The sequence below is a fragment of the Caretta caretta genome, chromosome 2, assembly GCF_965140235.1.
Source record: "Caretta caretta isolate rCarCar2 chromosome 2, rCarCar1.hap1, whole genome shotgun sequence".
NCBI classification, from domain to species: Eukaryota; Metazoa; Chordata; order Testudines; family Cheloniidae; genus Caretta; species Caretta caretta.
In genome coordinates this window covers 244,835,608-244,861,240 of record NC_134207.1, presented here as the reverse complement: position 1 = coordinate 244,861,240, position 25,633 = coordinate 244,835,608, and the positions used below count along the sequence as shown (strand labels likewise).

At 42.6% G+C, this 25,633-nt stretch overlaps 1 long non-coding RNA gene across 2 annotated transcripts in view; it reads right to left on the bottom strand.

Annotated features, from left to right (window-relative positions):
* Positions 1 to 782: 782 nt before the first annotated feature.
* Positions 783 to 25,633, bottom strand: part of LOC142070882 (uncharacterized) — a 40,559-nt gene continuing 15,708 nt past the window's right edge. Inside the window, exon 3 of one of the 2 annotated variants that reach the window (XR_012666800.1) lies at positions 783 to 906. This is a non-coding gene — a long non-coding RNA (uncharacterized LOC142070882). Of the gene's footprint in view, positions 1,130 to 25,633 lie in introns of both variants that reach the window. The other variant, XR_012666799.1, reaches the window with a different exon arrangement.

The following is a 25,633-nucleotide window of genomic DNA, read 5'->3' as shown; positions in this document are numbered from 1 at the left end:
AGGATTGAGGCTGTAGGGTTGTTTCATTGCTGTGTAAGCTTCCAGGCTTGGGCCAGAGCCCGGGGTCTAGGACCCCATGGAGTGAGAGGGTCTACACAGCAATGAAACAGCCCTGCAGCCTGAGGCCTGCGAGCCTGAATCAGATGGCATGGGCCAGCCGCGGGATTTTCATTGCTGTGTAGATATATGCTATGACCCTATGTGACCCTACTGCACAGCATGTGCCTCCCTTCCAGCAATCTCTGAGTTATTCTGCCTATGTCTGCCTATCACAGAGAAAATAATTCAGAGCACCACAGATTGGATGATAATACAGACGAGGCCAGAGATCATCCTGATTTCTTCTGGTAAGGAGTTTCTCATCCAGCTTCCATTCACTAAGACCTTTGTCACTTCTCCTGTCAGCTTTAGCCTAAATGCTTTCAGCTTCACTGTCCCTGGTGACTCTCATGTTCTTATCAATCTAGAAGAAACCATGGCCAGGTCTGCATGTGAGAGGTCTGGGTGCGACCTTCTTGCCATTTGGAGGTGAAAAAAGTTGCTTCTCACCACTACTGCAATGTGAGCCTGGTCATCTAGCCAATGTGGGCAGAGAGCTTGGTGAGGTACGTCTCCGCAATTGCACCTCCCTGACCACCGAGGAACAGACTCCTTCAATAGAGGAAACAGTCATGCTTTCCGCAGGTTTTTTTAAATTCACCCCCACCCCCACCCCCACACACACACACTCACACACTTACCAGTATCATTTCCCTTGGTACTTGGGATTAAGCTTGAGATAGATGTTCAAATCCAGATTCTTATTTCTTTCGGATATTGGAGTAGGTATGTGGTGGAGCTATCTTCTCTGGGGAGGAGATACTTACAACTCCATGTCATCCACATTTTGTTGACTCATGAGGCCATCTAACAAGCATGTTGAAAAGCAAAGCAGAAAGGATTAAGCCAACAGAAGTCCATAGTTGAGAGTTCACAGTGAGAAGAAACACCAGTCCATCAAAACTCTGTAAAAGCTGCCCAAGAGGAATGAACAGAGTCACCGTTGTCTCCTGGTAAGTCGCACAGCTAGTCACACAGTACTTCACTGTAGACTGAAACTGATAAAGCAGCTGGAAAGAGGATGGAAGTCCTACAACAAGAATAAGGAGATCATCATCCAGTGTGACCTGTGGTGTCTCTGTACCACTGCCACGATGAATGTGGAAGGGGTTCAGTTGAAAAAATAGTGTCTTATCATGTAATTAAAGAATGTACCATTGTACATGTGTACAAAGGGGCAGAATTAAGTCTGCACAAGCAAGCTCAAGTCTGGCATGCTGTGACTTTTCAGTGCTTGACTTCACAAGCTAGATAACACTTTTTTACAGTAGGGTTGTTGTGTTCATTTGCTTGGCTTTTATTGTGTGCATGCATAATTCCAAGGAGCTTTTTAAAAGGGGAAAACAAATTCAGTTATGTGCAACCCCCCCCTCCCAGACCCACAACATGCAACACCAATGGCATCTGAACCCTGGAACATGAGCATTGCACCAAAGACTTTTACTATTTAAGCTACAGTAGGACATAAGATATAGCAAGAGAAGATTTGTATCCCAGAGGATGGATCCAGGTGGGATGACCAGGGTGCAGCCCAATCCAGCTCAATACTTAACTCTCTTTCTGTCTCTTTTTGCTCTCCCAACCCACTGGAGTTGGGAAAGCTCCTTTCCCGTGTGGTATCTTAGGGACTGTGTGTTTAGGGATGGAACCAGATGCTGGGACTGGAAGGAGAGTTTAATTGGGAAGGAAGCTCAGTCCACCCAAACTCTGTCTCTCTTCCTGCCCCAAGTGGTTCCTCCAGAGTGGGGTATGGATCACTAGGACTGTCTACTAGGTTCAGGAGCAAGAGTTGCCCACATCGCCAGCTGTAGGTGCTCCAGAAGCTCCCACTTGCTCCCAGGACAGTGGGTGCTGCTGCTGCTGCTTTGACGGTGACAGGAGTTGGGCCAAGGCCATCCTTAGACATATACAGCATACGCAGCTGCATAGGGCACCTGAAAATTTGGGGCACCACTGCATCTTAGTGTCCACACTCCCGCCTCTTCCTATCCCTGTTCTGACCCTTCCTGCAGGCTCCCATTGCTAGCTGCAGCCTGGTGAGTCTTCCTCTGGAGGGGAATCTAGTAAATTAAAAGTGAAAAAGCCTTCCAGACCTTTTAGCACAAGTCTGAAACTGATAAAGAGCCATTCAAGTGATAATGAAGCCATTTAACAGGTATTTGCCAACCCCCGGGGAAAAAACTATCAGTTTCTGAATTTATTGACAAAAACAGTTGTGCATTACTGTAATATTTACTCAGAACATGTTCATCTACAGGACCTTAGTTTAAATTGCTTTAAAAATATTTCATTAGTGTGTTGCTGAAGATTATAAAATCACATCTCTAAAAAATCCTTGCATAGAATTTTAGATGCACAATCTGAGTATTCATCTTTAGTCTTAAATGCTTGGATCTTCAGACATATAGTTTTTTAAAATAAATCCTTCAAAAGACCACCCTTCTCTAAAATACACATTTTAGTTTTAATTACTCTCGTACAAAAAACTTGCTTTCAAAGTATTCCTGTCCTTTTTGTCCATCCTTTTCTCCCTTTGCCCTCTCCCTGCCCCCTTGAAGAGAGCCCTTCAAGAGGCAACACCCCTTTCCTTCTAGATAGCTGGACAAACCTTTAGTTCTATTTGATGAACTAATTTTAAGAGAGCCCTCCAGCAAAATCAGTACCTTAGTAAGATATAAAATCCTTTGTTATGTCTAAAATCTTTGGAAACTTTTTTTTTAAAGTTGGTGAAATTTCATAAACAGGTCTATTGTTATGACAGGTTTCAGAGTAACAGCCGTGTTAGTCTGTATTCACAAAAAGAAAAGGAGTACTTGTGGCACCTTAGAGACTAACCAATTTATTTGAGCATAAGCTTTCGTGAGCTACAGCTCACTTCATTGGATGCATCCGATGAAGTGAGCTGTAGCTCACGAAAGCTTATGCTCAAATAAATTGGTTAGTCTCTAAGGTGCCACAAGTACTCCTTTTCTATTGTTATGGAGCTCACACAAAGTACATTAGTGTTCCCTTTTTCTAAAAGCAATGCACATTGTTATGAACACACTAAACCTCTGTGACTGATTAATTTAAAATAATGTCTTTGTTTCAGTGAGTTAAATATGTAGTAATCTGGAATGACTACTTCATGAAGGCTTAAGAGTACATTTAAAATATAAAATCAGCTTAGAAATACTAAGAAAATGTAAAACAGAGAAGTGCTGCATCATGTATTCCATAATATTTAACCTTGTGTTCAGCAGGACAGCTGACTTGCCCTGACTACAAAGTTTTTGCAAATAAATCTCTGATAAACTTCAGGGTATATAAAAAAACACACGACTGACATTTTTTATTCCCAAATTTAGTGCTTTTAATTAGCTACCTTCTACATGTCCAATCTTTACCTTCTGGCATGCAGCGGAAAACATGCTCCATTTTCTTTAGAAAGAAATTGCAGAAGAGTGTTTTTTCAAATGTTATTTGCTTCAGTTGGGTTCAGGGATTTGGCCGGAAGGGGGTGAGCAGGGGGAGCAGGAGGGGAGAGGGCAGAGCAGGGGTGGCCTGTGGCAGAGCAGGGGTGGAATGTGGGCGGGGCCACAGGCAGAAGAGGTGGGCGGGCGAGCTAGCCTCACCAAGTGGCAGGTTCACCCACCATCCGTGACAGCAGGTAAGAGCGGGTCAACTCCCGCACAGCCAGTGCACGCTGCAGTCTCCTTAGGTAGTGGCCATATTCACAGAGTTGAACGCATCGGCGCTGCAAATTCTGAGTGAGGGAGAGGGTACGGAGGTCTCTGCAGGGAACTGTGACTCTCTGCTGCTGTGAGGTGGGCCAGGCAGCTCAGTATCCTTTGCTGCCTTGTCCCTCCTGCCTGGGCTGCCATCAGGCATAGGGGCACCAGTTTAATTATACTGTGTAGGGCCCCGTGAATGCTAAGGATGGCCCTGAGTTGGGCCTTACAATGTTCATACATTTAGTAAGGCTGAGTAAAGTGAAATGGTGATTTTATCAATTTTATAGCTCAGCAAAAGCTGAACAGAATTTATCTGGACAAAGAAAAGGCACTTCTGTAGCCTGAGGACATTTCCCTCTGCTGAATAGCAAAGTCCAGCTGCAAACAACGGTGGTGTGAATACTTCTCAAAAAGAAGTTCATCAGAATCTTTTATAAAGAAAAGATGTTAGACAACCTAAATATAGGGGCAGCTATGAGATACCCCTGCAATACAAGAGGTGCTGTTATCAGGAAGATAATTAAAGTGGAGTTTAATATAATAGGCCAGTAAGTTATGGCAGACTTATATCAGAGCTCACATGTATACAGAATGCATGAATATTTAGCAGCCACCATACTATTTAAAATGTAGCCAAACTGATCATTATGATTTAGCCTCATCAAATATAATTGTACATGATCATCTCTGTCAATTCATTGCAAGTTAATATCTCATATTAGCAGTTAATCACATACTTTAAACAGGTCAGGATGCATTTTTGTGAACCCTTTAATGTGCATTGGTAAAGAATGTAAAGAACAAGAAAGGTGGAATGTAAACAAAAGCTTGTAAGCAGTTCATTTCAGAGTAAAAACCTGAAAAGCTGAAAGTAGATAGAAAAGGAGTAATTGTGGCACCTTAGAGACTAACCAATTTATTTGAGCATGAGCTTTCATGGCTAAAGCTCACTTCATCGGATGCTCAAATAAATTGGTTAGTCTCTAAGGTGCCACAAGTCCTCCTTTTCTTTTTGAGAATACAGACTAACATGGCTGCTACTCTGAAACCTGAAAGTAGATAGGGATTTTAAACAGTGCTTCCCACCGCAACACACTTTTGTTCTTAGGCAGGTCTGAAGCACAATGCAAAGCAATGGTGCTCCAAAAGCTGCCAACATAGCTGGGAAGCCCAAAGTTATCTGGAAATCGCTTACAGCTAGCAATCCTTTAGGTTCCTCATAAAGAACACTGAATTATTTCTTACGCCATGGTCAGTAACGTCTCTAGGTGGTTATTACACTATGATTGTTTTTTCAGTCCACTGTAGTTAAAGTTCCAACTGCAATTTTGCCATTGACTTCAATGGGAGCAGAATGGGGATCACTATGTCAGGAAATAGAAATAACAGTGACACAGATGTATGGACAATTATTGTTTCCTCATTGTGCAAATGGCTAAAATTATGGCCAGGTTGCTGCAGTCTGTAGTACTGATTCAGGAACTGAAAGTTACTTTGGTCTCTATTATGTAAAACAGAAGTATGAATTGTGGGTAAAGTAAAAAAATCAAACCATTTACATGTAGATGGGTGCACTTTCTAGTGATAGGTTTCAGAGTAGCAGCTGTGTTAGTCTGTATTCGCAAAAAGAAAAGGAGTACTTGTGGCACCTTAGAGACTAACACATTTATCTGAGCATAAGCTTTCGTGATGCATCCGATGAAGTGAGCTGGCGCTCACGAAAGCTTATGCTCAGATAAATGTGTTAGTCTCTAAGGTGCCACAAGTCCTCTCTTTCTAGTGATGTGATCATTCAAGGTGTCCATACCTAGGAGCAAATCTTGCTCATTTTAGTTAAACCAGCAGCCTCATTATAATCAATGAGACTACTCATATGAACAAGTTGATCAGAATGGGACCCTTATGGAGAAGGAGGAAGAGATTATAACTGGGCCATAGGGATTCTTAAACTTTTTCATAGAGTGAACTACATTTTAATTCAGAAGTTGTCTCATGGACCATCTCCACTTCTAATCAGTCATTTTCATCACCTTTCCTCTGAACCATGAATGTGCGTATCTCCACCACTCTGATTTGCAAGCGCATCACATCCCTGTGGCAACTACAGCAATCAGCAACTTCAGCAACGACAGCAATTTTGTGGAAAAGTAATATAGAGAAAGTATATCATATATTTTTAGTTGTCTTTCAATAGCACTTAGCAGCTGAAAACTAGGAGGAGAACCACAGCATATCACCACCCAGGTCTCCGTCATCAGCGAAGGCTCTTTAGACCACAAGGTGGTCCTTGGGCCAGTTTGGGAATCCCTGTCCTAAGGAAAATCTTCAGCATTCACATCTCTGTCATTCTGTTCATTTCTCTGCCATATTTTTTTCCATATCCGTAGTAGAGCTGGTGGGAAAACATTGAACATGTTCATTAGAAATATTCAAAAAGAAAAAAGAACAATTTCATATTTTTTCATCACATTGTTTTTCAACAAAAAAAAATTGTTCAGGTTCATTTTTTTATTGAAAAACTGAAATATGACCATTTTAGTTTAGAAAAAAAAGTATGGACATTTTTTCCCTACTAGCTCTGCTTCATGATATAGCAGATTAACAATTGAGATCTACATAAAATCCATATTATCCCAGTAGCTGGAATTGGAGAATGTTGAATAAACTTCTCCACATCAGTGTTCAGGCTTAGGGCCACAAATAATCCAACCCCAATTAGAGAAGATTGGCTGTGTGCATTAGAAAATCTAAGCAGCAGTCTTACGTGGTGCACAGCATATAATGACAAGTGTAAAGGATTTTCTTGCATTAAAGAAGGCTTCAATAATGGATATTATCATGAGCCGCGTTTAGAGAATCAGATGATTGGAGCGAGTTAGACTTCTGTTCAGCATTTCAGTCATGCCTGATTTATGAACAGTAAATAGTGGGTCCAAAGCCATTTTAGCAGCCAGGGGTTCTTGTGAGGCTGCAAATATCATGAATTTCAAACTGTTCAAAGATCTTTGAAATCTGCATGCAACTACTTTAGTAGTTACTTGAGCCTTTAAAACACATATTTCCTGAAAGAGAAGTGAGCAGGAGTAATTACTATTCATTTTTCCCTCCAACTTAGAGAGTTAAATTGCACTCAACAGTTATTTCTCCCCAGTGCATGATAGAGCGCAAATCCTTCCAGAACGAATGCACTGCACTCACACAGTTGGCTTCAGCAGCAGCGGCACTAAAAAAAAAGTAATGCAGCTTAATGAATGGATGATGTAGATACACTTTGTCAGCACTGTTCACTACAGGGATCTCTTTAAACTCTGGAATTGGGGACTTACCCTGGAAGGCCTGTTTACTTATCCTGTGGTAGGTAAAAAGGATCCGTACGTTTTAAGTGTTTTTATTTCTATAGTTTCAGAAAGATTGTTGTTTTCTTTTTAAACATTCAAAGGATGGATCTATTGAATAATAAAACCTAAGTGTCAAAAGACTTAGTCAGCAAGAAGCCTGTGATGTTTTTGTCCAGCACCATCCCACACATTCATCTGTCTTTAATAAAAGACCATATTAACTGATTTGCTATGCTTGCCTCTCAGTATGTATCATTTATTATTTTTTTCTGTGGGAGGGGTTTCAAGATTTATGGGTGTGCTGAGAAAACATGGGAGGAATCTGCCAGAGGGCAGTTTCTCTGTGGAGTGAAAAATGTACTCAATGAAGTGCACTTATACAAACTGTCCTTGGCTCACAACGTTACTTTCCAAGGGTATGCCTCACCCGGCCTCCTGAGAAACAACTTAGTTAGTAGTTTTCCTCTCCATGTGGTTTGCTAACATATGGGAACAGAAATGTTGAGGCTTGTAGAAACACGAGTCATCTTGTTAATGAAAGTTCTTCTGAAACTGCAAGATTGTGGGAAAAGATAGAGGTCCTGAAGTTGCGAAACCAGTACCACATCTTGATAGGTCGCAGAATGAAACTGGTGGATTATAAAAGAGTTCCATGGTTTTATACGGTAAATTATGGGAGATTACAAAATTGCACTCGGAAAAAGCTCTGAATAAATAGGCATAAAGAATGTTTTCCTTATTTACAGTGCTCCTGATCTGATTTATTCTGAGATTGTTGCTGTTTGTTGGCTTTTTTAGGAACACAGACGACACCATCCCATTCGTCTGTCTAATGCTGATATCCTTTCTTCAGTAGTAACCAATGGCTGATATCACAGCAGAAGGCAAAAATTCCATATGAGATGTGGGTCAAATGATGGAAAAAATTAGTGAAACAATATATATTTAAACAAAGGAAATCATTACAAATGTTCATCAAATATTATTCAGTCGCTTTACTTCCCACTTTGTAATGCACTTTCCCTAACGTATAACGTTGCACCTGAGTCAAAATTCCATCCTTATACCCCTCTTTCCCAATTGGTAATCTTCTGTCTTGAAGTAAAAGATTTGATCCACATTATTGTTTTTAGGCTCCAGTTCTCCAAATATGTACATGTACTTGTCTGATTAACCCTATTGTTTTCAGAGGGTCATGAATAAAGTTAAGCACATGCATAAGTGTTAGGACCTCAGACTGTAAAAGTATAAATGTTACTAATGGGCATAGAAATTTGAGACATATTAAAAGGACTGGATAGTTTTATTTTTAACTTTCCAAAGTAGAAATCTTCTCTCTTGCCAATGTTTTCTAATAGAGACATATATTTCACATGTCCTCATATATATATAATTTGATGAGACATGCAGTATACATAACACAGGCATGGCAGCAAGTTAAATAGATACAGGATATTATAAAAAATAGTCTGACTTTGTGCTAAAGAAAGTAGATGGTATAAGACAATTACTTTGAAATTAATTAGCCATTAAACTGGAAATAATACATAATAGGACAAGTTCATTTCAGGGTACAGGCTTGCCCCTGGGAGGGGACAGGGGATCAAATCCTCTAGGAGTGAGGTGGAGAAATTCAAATTTCTCAAATTCAAATTCAAAGCAGAAATTAAAATAACTTTTCTCCAGCATAACCCACTAGGCAGGGCTGGTAGTGATGGAAACATGACCTGTGTTCCCCCTGGGTTGAATCCCCACAGGGTGTATTGGTCTTTACTGTAGGCCTGATCCAAAACTCATTGGAGTAATTAGACTCCCAATGACTTCAATGGATTTTGGATCAGGCCCAGGAGGCTTTTGATTAAGCCACAAGCTAAAGCTAAAGCCTTGCTGAACTGGGGCCTAATTTATGTATTAGTGCACCTGAATGTGGTGAATCTAGCCCAGTGTATGCTACTGTACCAGATCACACAATTTTTGATGATTTAAAATATTTAATAGAAAGTATCTCAGATTTTGTGTACCCTGTATATATGTTAATGAACACCTTTCCTTTTATATGAGTCAGCAAAGAAAAACAAACTGGACTGTTACAGCAACTGCAACAAACTCCCTTCGCTACCCAAATGAGCCATTTTTCTTCCTTCATTTCTTCCTTCTTTTCCACATATATATGATACACATAGTTGTCCTCTAACCCTGCTTACCTACTTTTTAGTGGGCCGCTCATGACTAACACGCCAATCTAGAGCGTTAATGTATTGGATTGCTGCCTGTGTTGTAATTAGACAGCACATGGGAAAAACTCATCAGCGATAAAGTATGCAGCAGTGAGGGTGCTGCACCTGTTTTGATTAAACTCAGCCTTTTCAAATAGATGAGTTATTAACCATAATGGCTTAAGCACCTCTTCCACTACAATTACTACTAAATAAAGAAGCTTTGAGAAGCATGTAAAAGCTAGATCTTTATGGAGAAAGGTGCAACTAAGAGTTTTTATGCTCTGAAATTAATTTTCAGTGTTGATCAAAGGGGAGTCCATTAATTTAAGCTGTGTTTAGGACAACTGAAGAAGAAATGACCTGCTAGTTCAATTTCTGTAAAACATAAAAGAGTCAGAATTAGAGCTGGGTGAACTACTAGGATGAAAACTGAAGCTTGCCCACAGCAGCTGCATCAGCATCCACTGACTGAACCCAAAATAGTGAATGGGTTCTGCTATGCTTATTCTTGTTGAGTAGTAATTTACTCTTTAAGTAATGCCAGTTAAGTGAATAGGCCTATGAACAGGGTGAGGTAATACTCATGTGAGTGCAGGACAGCAAACTTGGCCCAATGCGTGTACAAGTTGCAGGAGACAGAGGTCCTTCAAGAAAAGAATCTTTACGAAACAATGCAAACATCGTCCTATCATGAGGGCTCTACCACATTCACAGCTGTGAAGAATGCATCACGGACCGTGAAATCTGGTCTCCTCCCGTGGAATCTGGTCTTTTGTGTACTTTTACCCTATACTATACAGATTTCACGGGGGGGGGGGGGGGGGAAGACCAGCATTTCTCAGATTGGGGGTCCTGACCCTTAAGGGAGTTGCAGGGCAGTCACAAGGCTATTTTAGGGGGTCACGGTATTGCCAGCCTTACTTCTGTGCTGACTTCAGAACGGGGTGACCTACCATACCATGCTACCATTACTTCTGCCCTGCTGCTGGCAGCAGCTCTGCCTTCAGAGCTGGGGTCCCAGCCAGCAGCAACCACACTCCAGCTGCCCAGCTCTGAAGGCAGCACCGCCGCCAGCAGCAGCACAGAAATAAGGATAGCAGTACCACAACCTCCCTACAATAAGCTTGCGACCCCCCCGCCCCAACTCCTTTTTGTGTCAGGACCCCTACAATTACAACACCATAAAATTTCAGATTTAAAGAGCTGAAATCATGAGATTTACCATTTTAAAAATCCTATGACTGTGAAATTGACCAAAATGGACCGTGAATTTGGTAGGGCCCTACCTATTATGCAACAGCATTAAGTGTCTGACCAAGAAGAATCCTGCACCATGGGCATGGACTCCCAAGGGGCAGATGGCATTAAAAAACCAGCAGCTTTCAGGAAGGGTCCACGATCTCAGACTCCATCTACAAAGTCTGAGCTGGCTTCATGGGGAAGCTGATAGCCAAGTAGAATCCTGAAGAAGCCAGATACCAGAATGCAGGAAGGCAGCTTAATATTCTCCTCAGATTGGCTCCGAAAAGCCCAATAATAGCTTCTACTCACTATCCTTCTAGTTCTGTGTTTCTGTAAGTACTAATAGTGATTACCGGTCTACGGTGCTAGCACTGTTCTAGCCACATTTTTATTCTGAAGATCCTTGGCTGAGCTACATTTGCCTGAGTTTGATTTTTACAGTGAGGTTTTTCCATAAGAGTATATGACTGATACTAAAAGATCCGTAGGTCACACTGAGAAATAAGTTCAGAGGATAGGTTGCACCAAGGTTAACTGGCACACCCAACCTGTTCTGCCACATGTCAAACAAGTGTAGGTTGAGTTTTGCCTCCATGAATATCAAAAAGGATCACACCCCATACTGACAGGCTAAGAAGTGACTAAGAGGAAATATAGATGCCAGGTACACAACCGTAGGCCGAAGTTCAAGACTTTGGTCAGCAGTCACAGGTCCATGGCAAAGTAGAGGAAGTCAGCAAGCTTTAGTACTCAGGATGATAGAACAGACAGTGACTACATCCTCAGCTGGCTTAGCATTAGCATTCCCTTAAGCCAATGGCTACACAGAGTGGCGTCAGCTGGAAACACAGGCTTTCACGTTTTACTTTAGCCAGAGGGAGGTTGATGAAAGATGGGTGCCTGAGCTGAGGTGAAAAAGGGAAAGGAGAAAGATAAAAATAAACACCATCTACCAATTATTCTGCTTTACAGGCGAAAATTTTGATGGCCAGGTTTATATTGGCTCAAAATCACAAGGAACAATTAAAGCCACAATAATCCAAATCCATAGCTGGTAAGGGTGTGTTTTTAAATAGGGCTTGGTATGCACATTTTGAGTATTTTATTTGAGTCTGTTTTGAAAAACTGAAAATCCCTAGGAGTGACTGGTGCACTTAATATGTCTAGTTACAAACTGGAGGGCTAATCTCTTTGGATGCCTGATACAGGATAAATTCAGTTCTGAGACCATTCACACCAAGAAAACGAAGAATGCTCCTATATTATTATTTTAATTATTTGTATTACAATAGCACCAAAAGTCCCTGATGTAATCCTGGCCCCATTGTGCTGTACAGGAACTTACTAAGGGTATGTCTACACTACGGAATAAGGTCGAATTTATAGAAGTCGTTTTTTTAGAAATCGGTTTTATATATTCGAGTGTGTGTGTCCCCACAGAAAATGCTCTAAGTGCATTAAGTGCATTAACTCGGCGGAGCGCTTCCACAGTACCGAGGCTAGAGTCGACTTCCGGAGCGTTGCACTGTGGGTAGCTATCCCACAGTTCCCGCAGTCTCCGCTGCCCATTGGAATTCTGGGTTGAGATCCCAATGCCTGATGGGGCTAAAACATTGTCGCGGGTGGTTCTGGGTACATATCGTCAGGCCCCCGTTCCCTCCCTCCCTCCGTGAAAGCAAGGGCAGACAATCATTTCGCGCCTTTTTTCCTGAGTTACCTGTGCAGACGCCATACCACTGCAAGCATGGAGCCCGCTCAGGTAACCGTCACCCTATGTCTCCTGGGTGCTGGCAGACGCGGTACGGCATTGCTACACAGTAGCAGCAACCCCTTGCCTTGTGGCAGCAGACGGTACAGTACGACTGGTAGCCGTCATCGTCATGTCCGAGGTGCTCCTGGTCGCCTCTGTGAGGTCGATCAGGAGCGCCTGGGCAGACATGGGCGCAGGGACTAAATTTGGAGTGACTTGACCAGGTCATTCTCTTTAGTCCTGCAGTCAGTCCTATTGAACCGTCTTATGGTGAGCGGGCAGGCGATACGGACTGCTAGCAGTCGTACTGTACCATCTTCTGCCGAGCAGCCATGAGATGTGGATGGCATGCAGTCCTTCTGCACCGTCTGCTGCCAGCCAAAGATGTAAAAGATAGATGGAGTGGATCAAAACAAGAAATAGACCAGATTTGTTTTGTACTCATTTGCTTCCCCCCCTCCCCTGTCTAGGGGACTCATTCTTCTAGATCACACTGCAGTCACTCACAGAGAAGGTGCAGCGAGGTAAATCTAGCCATGTATCAATCAGAGGCCAGGCTAACCTTCTTGTTCCAATAAGGACAATAACTTAGGTGCACCATTTCTTATTGGAACCCTCCGTGCAGTCCTGCCTGAAATACTCCTTGATGTAAAGCCACCCCCTTTGTTGATTTTAGCTCCCTGAAGCCAACCCTGTAAGCGCCCCTCCCGGCGTCAGAGCAACGGCAAACAATCGGGCATCTGAGAGTGCTGTCCAGAGCAGTCACAATGGAGCACTCTGATGGGGCTAAAACATTGTCGCGGGTGGTTCTGGGTACGTATCATCAGGCCCCCGTTCCCTCCCTCCCTCCCTCCGTGAAAGCAAGGGCAGACAATCATTTCGCGCCTTTTTTCCTGAGTTACCTGTGCAGACGCCATACCATGGCAAGCATGGAGCCCGCTCAGGTAACCATCACCCCATGTCTCCTGGGTGCTGGCAGACGCAGTACGGCTTTGCTGCACAGTAGCAGCAACCCATTGCCTTCTGGCAGCAGACGGTGCAATACGACTGGTAGTTGTCCTCGTAGTGTCCGAGGTGCTCCTGGCCACGTCGGCTGGGAGCGCCTGGGCAGACATGGGCGCAGGGACTAAATTTGGAGTGACTTGACCAGGTCATTCTCTTTAGTCCTGCAGTCAGTCCTATTGAACCGTCTTATGGTGAGCGGGCAGGCGATACGGACTGCTAGCAGTCGTACTGTACCATCTTCTGCCAGGCAGGCAAGAGATGAGGATTGTTAGCAGTCGTATTGTACCATCTTCTGCCAGGCAGGCAAGAGATGAAGATGGCTAGCAGTCGTACTGTACCATCTTCTGCCGAGCAGCCATGAGATGTGGATGGCATGCAGTCCTTCTGCACCGTCTGCTGCCAGCCAAAGATGTAAAAGATAGATGGAGAGGGTCAGAACAAGAAATAGACCAGATTTGTTTTGTACTCATTTGCCTCCTCCCCTGTCTAGGGGACTCATTCCTCTAGATCACACTGCAGTCACTCACAGAGAAGGTGCAGCGAGGTAAATCTAGCCATGTATCAATCAGAGGCCAGGCTAACCTCCTTGTTCCAATAAGAACGATAACTTAGGTGCACCATTTCTTATTGGAACCCTCCGTGCAGTCCTGCCTGAAATACTCCTTGATGTACAGGCACCCCCTTTGTTGATTTTAGCTCCCTGAAGCCAACCATGTAAGCCGTGTCATCAGTCGCCCCTCCCTCCGTCAGAGCAACGGCAGACAATCGTTCCGCGCCTTTTTTCTGTGCGGACGCCATACCAAGGCAAGCATGGAGGCCGCTCAGCTCACTTTGGCAATTAGGAGCACATTAAACACCACACGCATTATCCAGCAGTATATGCAGCACCAGAACCTGGCAAAGCGATACCGGGCGAGGAGGCGACGTCAGCGTGGTCACGTGAGTGATCAGGACATGGACACAGATTTCTCTGAAAGCATGGGCCCTGACAATGCATGCATCATGGTGCTAATGGGGCAGGTTCATGCTGTGGAACGCCGATTCTGGGCTCGGGAAACAAGCACAGACTGGTGGGACCGCATAGTGTTGCAGGTCTGGGACGATTCCCAGGGGCTGCGAAACTTTCGCATGCGTAAGGGCACTTTCATGGAACTTTGTGACTTGCTTTCCCCTGCCCTGAGGCGCATGAATACCAAGATGAGAGCAGCCCTCACAGTTGAGAAGCGAGTGGCGATAGCCCTGTGGAAGCTTGCAATGCCAGACAGCTACCGGTCAGTTGGGAATCAATTTGGAGTGGGCAAATCTACTGTGGGGGCTGCTGTGATGCAAGTAGCCCACGCAATCAAAGATCTGCTGATATCAAGGGTAGTGACCCTGGGAAATGTGCAGGTCATAGTGGATGGCTTTGCTGCAATGGGATTCCCTAACTGTGGTGGGGCTATAGACGGAACCCATATCCCTATCTTGGCACCGGAGCAGCAAGCCGCCGAGTACATAAACCGCAAGGGGTACTTTTCGATAGTGCTGCAAGCTCTGGTGGATCACAAGGGACGTTTCACCAACATCAACGTGGGATGGCCGGGAAAGGTGCATGATGCTCGCATCTTCAGGAACTCTGGTCTGTTTCAAAAGCTGCAGGAAGGGACTTTATTCCCAGACCAGAAAATAACTGTTGGGGATGTTGAAATGCCTATATGTATCCTTGGGGACCCAGCCTACCCCTTAATGCAATGGCTCATGAAGCCGTACACAGGCAGCCTGGACAGTAGTCAGGAGCTGTTCAACTACAGGCTGAGCAAGTGCAGAATGGTGGTAGAATGTGCATTTGGACGTTTAAAGGCGCGCTGGCGCAGTTTACTGACTCGCTTAGACCTCAGTGAAACCAATATTCCCACTGTTATTACTGCTTGCTGTGTGCTCCACAATATCTGTGAGAGTAAGGGGGAGACGTTTATGGTGGGGTGGGAGGTTGAGGCAAATCGCCTGGCTGCTGGTTATGCGCAGCCAGACACCAGGGCGGTTAGAAGAGCACAGGAGGGCGCGGTACACATCAGAGAAGCTTTGAAAACCAGTTTCATGACTGGCCAGGCTATGGTGTGAAAGTTCTGTTTGTTTCTCCTTGATTAAGCCCCCCGCCCCTTGGTTCACTCTACTTCCCTGTAAGCTAACCACCCACCCCTCCTCCCTTCAATCACCGCTTGCAGAGGCAATAAAGTCATTGTTGCTTCACATTCATGCATTCTTTATTCATTCATCACACAAATAGGGGGATGACTACCAAGGTAGCCCAGGAGGGGTGGTGGAGGAGGGAAGGAAAATGCCACACAGCACTTTAAGCACAGCACTTTAAAAGTTTACAACTTTAAAATTTATTGAATGACAGCTTTCTTTTTTTTGGGCAATCCTCTGTGGTGGAGTGGCTGGTTGGCCGGAGGCCCCCCCACCGTGTTCTTGGGTGTCTGGGTGTGGAGGCTATGGAACTTGGGGAGGAGGGCGGTTGGTTACAGAGGGGCAGCAGTGGCAGTCTGTGCTCCAGCTGCCTTTGCTGCAGCTCAACCATACACTGGAGCATACTGGTTTGGTCCTGCAGCAGCCTCAGCATTGAATCCTGCCTCCTCTCATCACGCTGCCGCCACATTTGAGCTTCAGCCCTGTCTTCAGCCCGCCACTTACTCTCTTCAGCCCGCCACCTCTCCTCCCGGTCATTTTGTGCTTTCCTGCACTCTGACATTATTTGCCTCCACGCATTCGTCTGTGCTCTGTCAGTGTGGGAGGACAGCATGAGCTCGGAGAACATTTCATCGTGAGTGCGTTTTTTTTCTTTCTAAGCTTCACTAGCCTCTGGGAAGGAGAAGATCCTGTGATCACTGAAACACATGCAGCTGGTGGAGAAAAAAAAGGGACAGCGGTATTTAAAAAGACACATTTTATAAAACAGTGGCTACACTCTTTCAGGGTAAACCTTGCTGTTAACATTACATATATAGCACATGTGCTTTCGTTACAAGGTCGCATTTTGCCTCCTCCCACCGCGTGACTACCCCCTCAACCTTCCCCCCTCCCTGTGGCTAACAGCGGGGAACATTTCTGTTTAGCCACAGGCAAACAGCCCAGCAGGAATGGGCTCCTCTGAGTGTCCCCTGAAGAAAAGCACTCTATTTCAACCAGGTGACCATGAATTATATCTCACTCTCCTGAGGATAACACAGAGAGATAAAGAACGGATGTTGTTTGAATGCCAGCAAACATACACTGCAATGCTGTGTTCTACAATGTTTCCCGAGTACGTGTTACTGGCCTGGAGTGGTAAAGTGTCCTACCATGAAGGACGCAATAAGGCTGCCCTCCCCAGAAACCTTTTGCAAAGGCTTTAGGACTACATCTAGGAGAACCGCAAATGCCAGGGCAAAGTAATCCTTTCACATGCTTGCTTTTAAACCATGTATAGTATTTTAAAAGGTACACTCACCAGAGGTCCCTTCTCCGCCTGCTGGGTCCAGGAGGCAGCCTTGGGTGGGTTCGGGAGGTACTGGCTCCAGGTCTAGGGTGAGAAACAGTTCCTGGCTGTCGGGAAAACCGGTTTCTCCGCTTGCTTGCTGTGAGCTATCTACAACCTCCTCCTCATCATCATCTTCTTCATCCCCAAAACCTGCTTCCATATTGCCTCCATCTCCATTGAAGGAGTCAAACAACACGGCTGGGGTAGTGGTGGCTGAACCCCCTAAAATGGCATGCAGCTCATCATAGAAGCGGCATGTTTGGGGCTCTGACCCAGAGCGGCTGTTCGCCTCTCTGGTTTTCTGTAGGCTTGCCTCAGCTCCTTCAGTTTCACGCGGCACTGCTTCGGGTCCCTGTTATGGCCTCTGTCCTTCATGCCCTGGGAGATTTTCACAAAGGTTTTGGCATTTTGAAAACTGGAACGGAGTTCTGATAGCATGGATTCCTCTCCCCAAACAGCGATCAGATCCCGTACCTCCCGTTCGGTCCATGCTGGAGCTCTTTTGCGATTCTGGGACTCCATCATGGTCACCTGTGCTGATGAGCTCTGCATGGTCACCTGCAGCTTGCCACGCTGGCCAAACAGGAAATGAGATTCAAAAGTTCGCGGTTCTTTTCCTGTCTACCTGGCCAGTGCATCTGAGTTGAGAGTGCTGTCCAGAGCGGTCAGAATGGAGCACTCTGGGATAGCTCCCGGAGGCCAATACCATTGAATTGTGTCCACAGTACCCCAAATTCGAGCCGGCAACGTCGATTTAAGCGCTAATCCACTTGTCAGGGGTGGAGTAAGGAAATCGATTTTAAGAGCCCTTTAAGTTGAAATAAAGGGCTTCATTGTGTGGACGGGTGCAGGTTTACATCGATTTAAGGCTGCTAAATTCGACCTAAAGTCCTAGTGTAGATCAGGGCTAAGAGACAGTCCTTGCTCCAAAGAGCTTACAATCTAAACAGACTAAAGTAGGAGCAAAGAATTATTATGATAATCACAAATACTGTATTCATAGTTTCAAAGATTCCAAGACCAGAAGGGACCATTAGATCATCTTGTCCAACCTCCTGTATAACAGAATTTCACTCAGTTACCCCAACATCTTAGATGTTTAATTAAAGCTTATCTTCCAGAAAGACTTCCAGTCTTGCTTTGAAGACTTCCAGTCTTGCTTTGAAGACCTGGAGATGGATAATTATCACTTCCCTTGTTCAATTATTCTTATAGATTCCAAAGCCAGAAGTGAACAATTGTGATCATCTCATCTGGCATCCTGCATAACACAGGACATAACATTTCCTCCAAATAATTCCTAGAGCAGAACTTTTAGAAGAAATATCGTATCTGGACTTAAAAATGGTGAGTAATGGAGATTCCACCAGGACCCTTGGTAATATGTTCCAATGATGAATTATTCTTTCAGGTAAAAAAATTATGCCTTATTTCTAGTCTGAATTTGTCTAGCTTCAACTTCCAGCCATTGGATCATATTTTATTCTTCTGTGCTAGTTTGAAGAGTCCATTATTAAATATTTGTTCCCCATGTAGGTACTTATAGACTAATCAAGTCACGCTTTAACCTTCTCATTTAAAGGACTTTTCAGAGTACAAGCGAATACAGACGGAGAATAAAAATTTCATCTTACTGAAGGATTAAAATAATAAAACAGCTTTAATTTATGATTAATTCCCTAATGCAGGGGTCAGTAACATTTTTCACGGTGAGGGCTAATGCAGGCAGGTTTCTTGACTAATCACTTTTTAAAGTGCACTTTAAAAAGTACTTCTTGCACTTTTTAAAGTACAAGGGAGTTGCTAATTTGTTTCACCAAGCAGGATACACACATTGCCACAGATGTACCTGATCTGAAGACCATTGCAGTTAAAGGATTCTCCTTGACTTCTTTGGGGTTTGGTTCAGGCCCTGTCTTCAGAAGTAGCTGCTAAGCATGCATGCATAACCACAGTAGCAGGCTTTTTAAAGACATACAGAGAACATAGAGGGCAGGATCAATCTTTCAGTGTGCACTCTCTGTTCTCAAGCATCTTTGCAATTAAATATGCCAGGTCAAATTCTGTAGAAGGTGGGTTCATTAGTAGACGGTATTGTTGCACACTTAATGTGTGTTTACAATTAAACACCAGGGGCTGGCCCGGGTCAGCTGACTCTGGCTAATGGGGCTCAGGCTGTGGCGCTGTAAAATTGCTGTGTGGATGTTGGTCTGGGGCTGGAGCGTGAGCTCTGGGACCACATGAGGGGAAGGGTTCCAGAACCCAGGGTCCAGGCCAAGCCTGAATGTTTATACTGCAGTAATTAGCCTTGCAGCCAAAGGCCCATAAGCCAGCATCAGCTGAGCCAGGCCAACCATAACCATGCCACAGCTCTTTTATTTCAGTATAGATGTACCTTTAGTTGATATTGTTCACATAAGATTATTTCACTTTGAAATTTCAGGGGGTAAAGAAAAATATGGATGATTACCATGGATGATTATTTTTCTGATGGGAGATCTCCTTACTGAACATCATACCCATTTCATATTTGCAGCATATGCATTTTTTTTCCTTAGAGAAAGTACGCACCATCTTCATGGTGAATACTTGGGGAAGGAGTAAGATCCCACCGTGTTGACATTTACATCCAAATGTCTCAAGGTAAAGCATGAGAACAGCTGTCACTAAGAATTAGTTCCACATTTCATGCTGACGATGTTACCTTTGCAGAGTTTAGGTCTGCCTTTTTTTTTTTTAAGCAGTGTCCAGTCTCACTCTCCCTTTTAATGTTACAGAGTGGCTACAATATTTTATACATGACAAGCTTGAGGGAAGAACCCTTATTATCATTCTCCCTGGTAACATGATGAAACGTGAATTAATCTGAGGGAAATATTCATCCATTGCATGAGGATGCCTGAAACATTGCTGCCAAATTCCACGGCTGTCATTTATTACTGGTATTAAGAACTTTTTTTTTTTTACACACTTTTGAAAGAGCTTTCCCAAACCACTGAAGTTTATGAATTGCTTTCAAATTTACAGCTGATAAAAGTGGAATTTTCTCTACCTTTTCAGATTCTTGTTGCTAAACTCAGTGTTTTTGGAGCTAACTTTCCTTACATTTCAATTGCCTTACATGGCAATTTAGCCTTACCCACAATGTTTTATACATTCAGTGCTGTTTTACCAGTTCTATTATTACAGTGGGGAGTTTGGTCAGTATAAAAATACACTTCAGAAACACTTCAGCATCAGGGGAAAATACTATCTGCAGTTCAGCAATGTTTCTAAATTCCTATCGCAAGAGGAACACATAAATGCACTGTGTAATGTTAACACACTTGACAACATAATATAGGAGAAAGCTTGTTGGGTTGTAATATTATATGTTAAGGGCCAGATTGTAAATGCCTTATTCACAGCACGGTTTCATCTTCCAACATACTGAGGAATCTCTAAGGGGGCCGAGCACTTTCTCAATGGAGTAAATGGGAATTAATGGTCTTCTGTATCTCTAGGTTGTTGCTCTGCACTCTATAGGATCAAGTCCGCTAAGGGATAGTTGCTTGAGGAAGGGAACTATAGCTTAGCCCTACGATATCTGCAGAGCAAAGAATGTCTCATATGTTTGTCCATATTGTGTCTGGGTTAAAATGAGTAAATATGCATATTAAGAAAATAATAATTAAGCAAATATGCATATTAAGAAAATAGATATGCTTAATCCTAATTTTAATGCAGATTAATTCCCAAAGAGGTTGGATGTGCTTTGTTCTTTGGGCACATATAGCTGCTGAGCTGTTGCTCTCTTTAGGGACAGATTCTGAACTCAATTACAGCAGCATAAACCCATAGTACTTCTACTATATGATGAATGAGTTTCACTGGATGTACAACAGAGTAGTCCAGAACACAGTCATGCCCTTCAGTTGTAAATTTTGCAGAACAGACATCTGTCCTTGTACAGTTTTTAAAGTGCCTAGTCAAATTTTGAGTAATGTGGGTAAAATTTTCAAAAGCACCTAAATGATTTAGGAGCACAGTGTCATGAGGATCCCATTTTGGGAATAGAATTTAGGCTCCTAAATCATGTAGTCATTTTATAATTATCCATCATCATCATCATCATCAATAAAGTGGTTAGTTTAATATAGGGGAACCAATTATCATTGCATTGACATGTTTCTCTCTATCAGTTTCTCTCTTTTTACTTTAGAAATCGTGAGAATCCTTACTGACCTTCTCAGTTAATTTCTAGACCAACTATCGAACCTTATTCCTTACTGCTCTTATTTCTGGTTTGCATTTTTGAATCACAAAATGGTTTTGATTGATAGTCCAAGAACATGAAGACCTATTTCAATCCACAAAAGACACCAGAAGCATTGCAAGTTTCCCACATTGCTCAATGAAGGGGAAAAACAATACCAGAAAATGTGGAAATGGCAGATGTGCTAAACGTCTCTTTTGTTTTTGTTTTACCGAAAAGGTTAGCCATGATCAGATGTCTAACATAGCAAAAATGAGGAAGGATCTGAGGCTAAAATAGGGAAAGAACAAGTTAAAAATGACTTAGACAAGTTAGATGATTTCAAGTCGGCAGGGCCTGATGAAATACATCCCAGAATACTCAAGGACCTGACTGAGGAGATATCTGAGCCATTAGTGATTATCTTTGAAAAGTCATGGAAGATGGGAGAGGTTCCAAAGGACTGGAAAAGGGAAAATATAAAATCTATAAAAAGGGAAATAAGGACAATCCGGGGAATTACAGACCAGTCAGCTTAACTTCTGTATCCGGAAAGATAATGGAGCAAATAATTAAGCAATCAATTTGCAGACATCTAGAAGGCAATAAGGTGATAAGTAATAGTCAGCATGGATTTCTCAAGAACAAATCATGTCAAACCAACCTGATAGCTTTCTTTGACAAGGTAACAAGCCTTGTGAATAGGGGGAAAGTGGTAGATGTGGTATATCTAGCCTTTAGTAAAGCTTTTGATACTGTCTCGCATGACCTTCTCATAAACAAACTAGGTAAATGCAACCTAGATGGAGCTACTAAAAAGTGGGCTCAAAACTGGTTGGAAAACCATTCCCAGAGAATAGTTATCAGTGGTTCACACTCATGCTGAAGGGCATAATGAGTGGGGTCCCACAGGGATCAGTTCTGGGTCTGGTCTGTTCAATATCTTCATATCAATATCAATGGTATTATTGATATGCCATTATTCTATGCCATTAGAATATTATTAATAATAATATTCTAATGGCATAGAATAATATAATATAGAATAATATGCCATTATTCTATGCCATGTATTATTCTATGCCATTATTTAAACCATTGATATTGAACCAATATCAATGGTTCAATATCAATGGTTTAAATAATGGCATAGAAAGTACACTTATGAAGTTTGTGGATAATACCAAGCTGGGAGTGGTTGCATGTGCTTTGGAGGATAGGATTAAAATTCAAAATGATCTGGACAAACTGGAGAAATGGTCTGAAGTAAATAGGACGAAATTCAATAAGGACAAATGCAAAATACTCCACTTAGGAAGGAACAATCAGTTGTACACATACAAAATGGGAAATGACTGCCTTGGAAGGAGTACTGCAGAAAGGGATCTGGGGGTCATAGTGGAGCACAAGCTAAATATGAGTCAGCAGTGTAACACTGTTGCAAAAAAAACCCAAACTTCATTCTGGGATGTATTAGCAGGAGTGTTGTAAGCAAGACATGAGAAGTAATTCTTCCGTCTACTCCAGGCAAATTAGGCTTCAACTGTAATACTGTGTCCAGTTCTGGGCACCACATTTCAGGAAAGATGTGGACAAATTGGAGAAAGTCCAGAGAAGAGCAATAAAAATGATTAAAGGTCTAGAAAACATGACCTATGAGAGAAGATTGAAACAATTGGGTTTGTTTAGTCTGGAAAAGAGAAGATTGAAAGGGGACATGATAACAGTCAAGTACATAAAAGGTTGTTACAAGGAGGAGGAGGGAGAATAATTGTTCTTCTGAACCTCTGATGACAGGACAAGAAGCAATGGGCTTCAATTGCAGCAAGGGAGGTTTAGGTTGGACATTAGGAAAAATTTCTTAACTGTCAGGGTGGTTAAGCACTGGAATAAATTGCCTAGGGAGGTTGTGGAGTCTCCATCATTGGAGATTTTTAAGAGCAAGTTAGACAAACACCTGTCAGGAATGGTCTAGATAATATTTAGTCCTGCATTGATTGCAGGGGAATGGAATAGATGACTTAATGAGATCCCTTCCAGTCCTACACTTCTAATGTTCTATGATTGCCCTACCAGTGATCTTGAACAAAAGGCACTTTATCTACAGGGGTGAAAATGTAGTTAATTTTCAATGACTCTTTCAGTCCCGGACCTCTCTCTTCTGAGCCTGATTTTAATAATAAACATCACTTACTGCCAGCTGCAATGATGGTTAGTAATGTGAACATTTCTTCATAAGAAACTGGAATAAGAACTGATTTCACATAGGATAGGCTACTGAACATCCATCAGACTTACAACTTCCAGTTGTTACAAGCATGGGATGTTTTGATCCAGGTGACCTAGAGCTAAAAGCCTTCATGGTCTGTTCCTAGTATCCTCAGTCAGACACACAGAAAGACACATATCAACTCCAGAGGTAGTTTTGCACAGATATCTGAGGGCAGAATTTGGCCCTATGAGCTCCCCTGATAAGTTTTGTGTACACCCATACCTACCAGTCATGACACTGGTTCTGCAGACCTCTAATCCTGGGCTTTATTAACTTTCTTAAACTCAGCTGAATTTAAGTCAGTCCTTTAGGCTTATCCCTTTGCTAGCTACATAGACTGCTGATTAACAACACCATTATAGATAAATAAATCCATTTAGTGTCACACATGCTTAACAACTTTTTCTGGCATCAGAGTCACAAATGTTAACCTGCTCTGTTAAAACACATCTCCCTATATCCTATCAATAGACAGAAGACATGTTCTAGGCCCTGCAAGTTCTGGAGTGTTTCTAAGTTTTCATCTTCAAAGAGAAAAATAGGGTTGTTGTTTTTTCCCTCATGGGATAACTAACATGTGTTAGCTATCCTGCTGTAAAAACACAGTGGAGGCAAGGAACTGAGGTAAACTAGGTGAGGTCAAGAACAGGTGGGAGGTACAGTACTGACCTCACTTAGCTACCTACGAGATAAAAACTACAGATGCTTTGTCTCCATTTAGGATTTTACACTGAGATAACTATCAAGCATTTGTTATCTCAAACTAAAAAATACCACCTTTGTGTCAGTGAAGACAAAGCCTAAGAGAGAAACTACTGTGTGGGCAAGTGTACTTTAAAAAAAAAAAAAAAAAAAGGAAAGTGGTTTCAGTCTTTCTGGATTAAGAGGCCCAGGCAGGTAACTCTACTGCATCAGTCATTCAAATAACCTGTGCAGATAGGTCTAACAGATAGGTACTACAATCCTCTTTGTTTCACTGGGTCTCCTGCTGCCTTTGTATCACACAGGATTACTTCCACTCAGTGAGGAATTTCAGTATGCTCAGATTAAAAAAAAACAAACACAACACAAATGCTGTTCCTGGGTTATCCACTTGGTTTCAGTAAAACAAAATATGGTGTCAGGTAATCAGGCAAATGAGAGAAAAATACAGAGAGAGAAATTTGAAAAAAAAATCCCAAAACCAAACAATAGGGGAAATGTTCAACCTGCAATCTTTCCTTTTTTCCCTTTCCCTAAGCACTGAATTAAGAAATGTGACTAGGGGCTTTCCTGTCTGTTTTGTGGATACATATATCCTAGATAGTTACTATAAAACCAGAACTGTATGGATTTTTGTACAATGTGATTAAGTGGCTTTTCTTTCCTTTTTTTTTTTTCTTCTTTCTGGATTTTCTGAGGCTGTGAAACTGTGCACCATCTGTGACCTTTTCACACATCTCTCTCTCTCTCTCTCTCTCTCTCTCTCACACACACACACACACACACACACACACACACACACTGCGGTGTTTCTCAGTAAACCCCCTGGAATTATTTTATTGTCTCTACAATATATCTGCCACATTTGGCAACTCCTCCATCTCAATTGTTTCAACTTGCTCTCCAATTTCCTCATTTCTCTATAATTGATGCCATATGAAAAAATGTCTTTGAAATTGATTTCCCCTTTCCCTCCCACCCCTCACATTTTCTCATCTCTCCTTATACCCCTTCCCTATTTTCAGCTCAAAGCTTTTTCCTTACTAACAGCTGCTTGCTGGCACACTTGTATTCCTATTATGTATTGCAATTTTTTTTCTGACAGTGCTTGAATTGGAAGCGGGTGGACAAGGTACATGGGGAGTGGGGAATGCTGATTTTGCTTTAACTTTTTCTCAGCTTTTGTTTGCTCTTTAGTCATAAAATCCCTCTTTTGATCAGCAACAGTGATATGGATCTGTGGCTGTAACCCCCCAAACCATCCAACTCAAGAACTGGGGCCTCAATTCAGCAAAACACTTAGGCACATACACAGTCACGTTGCTTAACACACTTAAAATGTTTTGTTGAATTGAAGTCTGGATTCTGATGCTGAACATGAGAAAGCTTGTTAGGATTTATCGGTCCATGAGAATTCTGCTATTTTGCAGATTTTTACATATTTATTTTTAATTTTATCTGATTCAGCAAAGCATTTAAAATCATGCTTAATGTCAGGCACATGCGTAAATGCTGAATGGGGGATGGACTTCAGTGTGTGCTTAAAGTTAAGCATGTGCT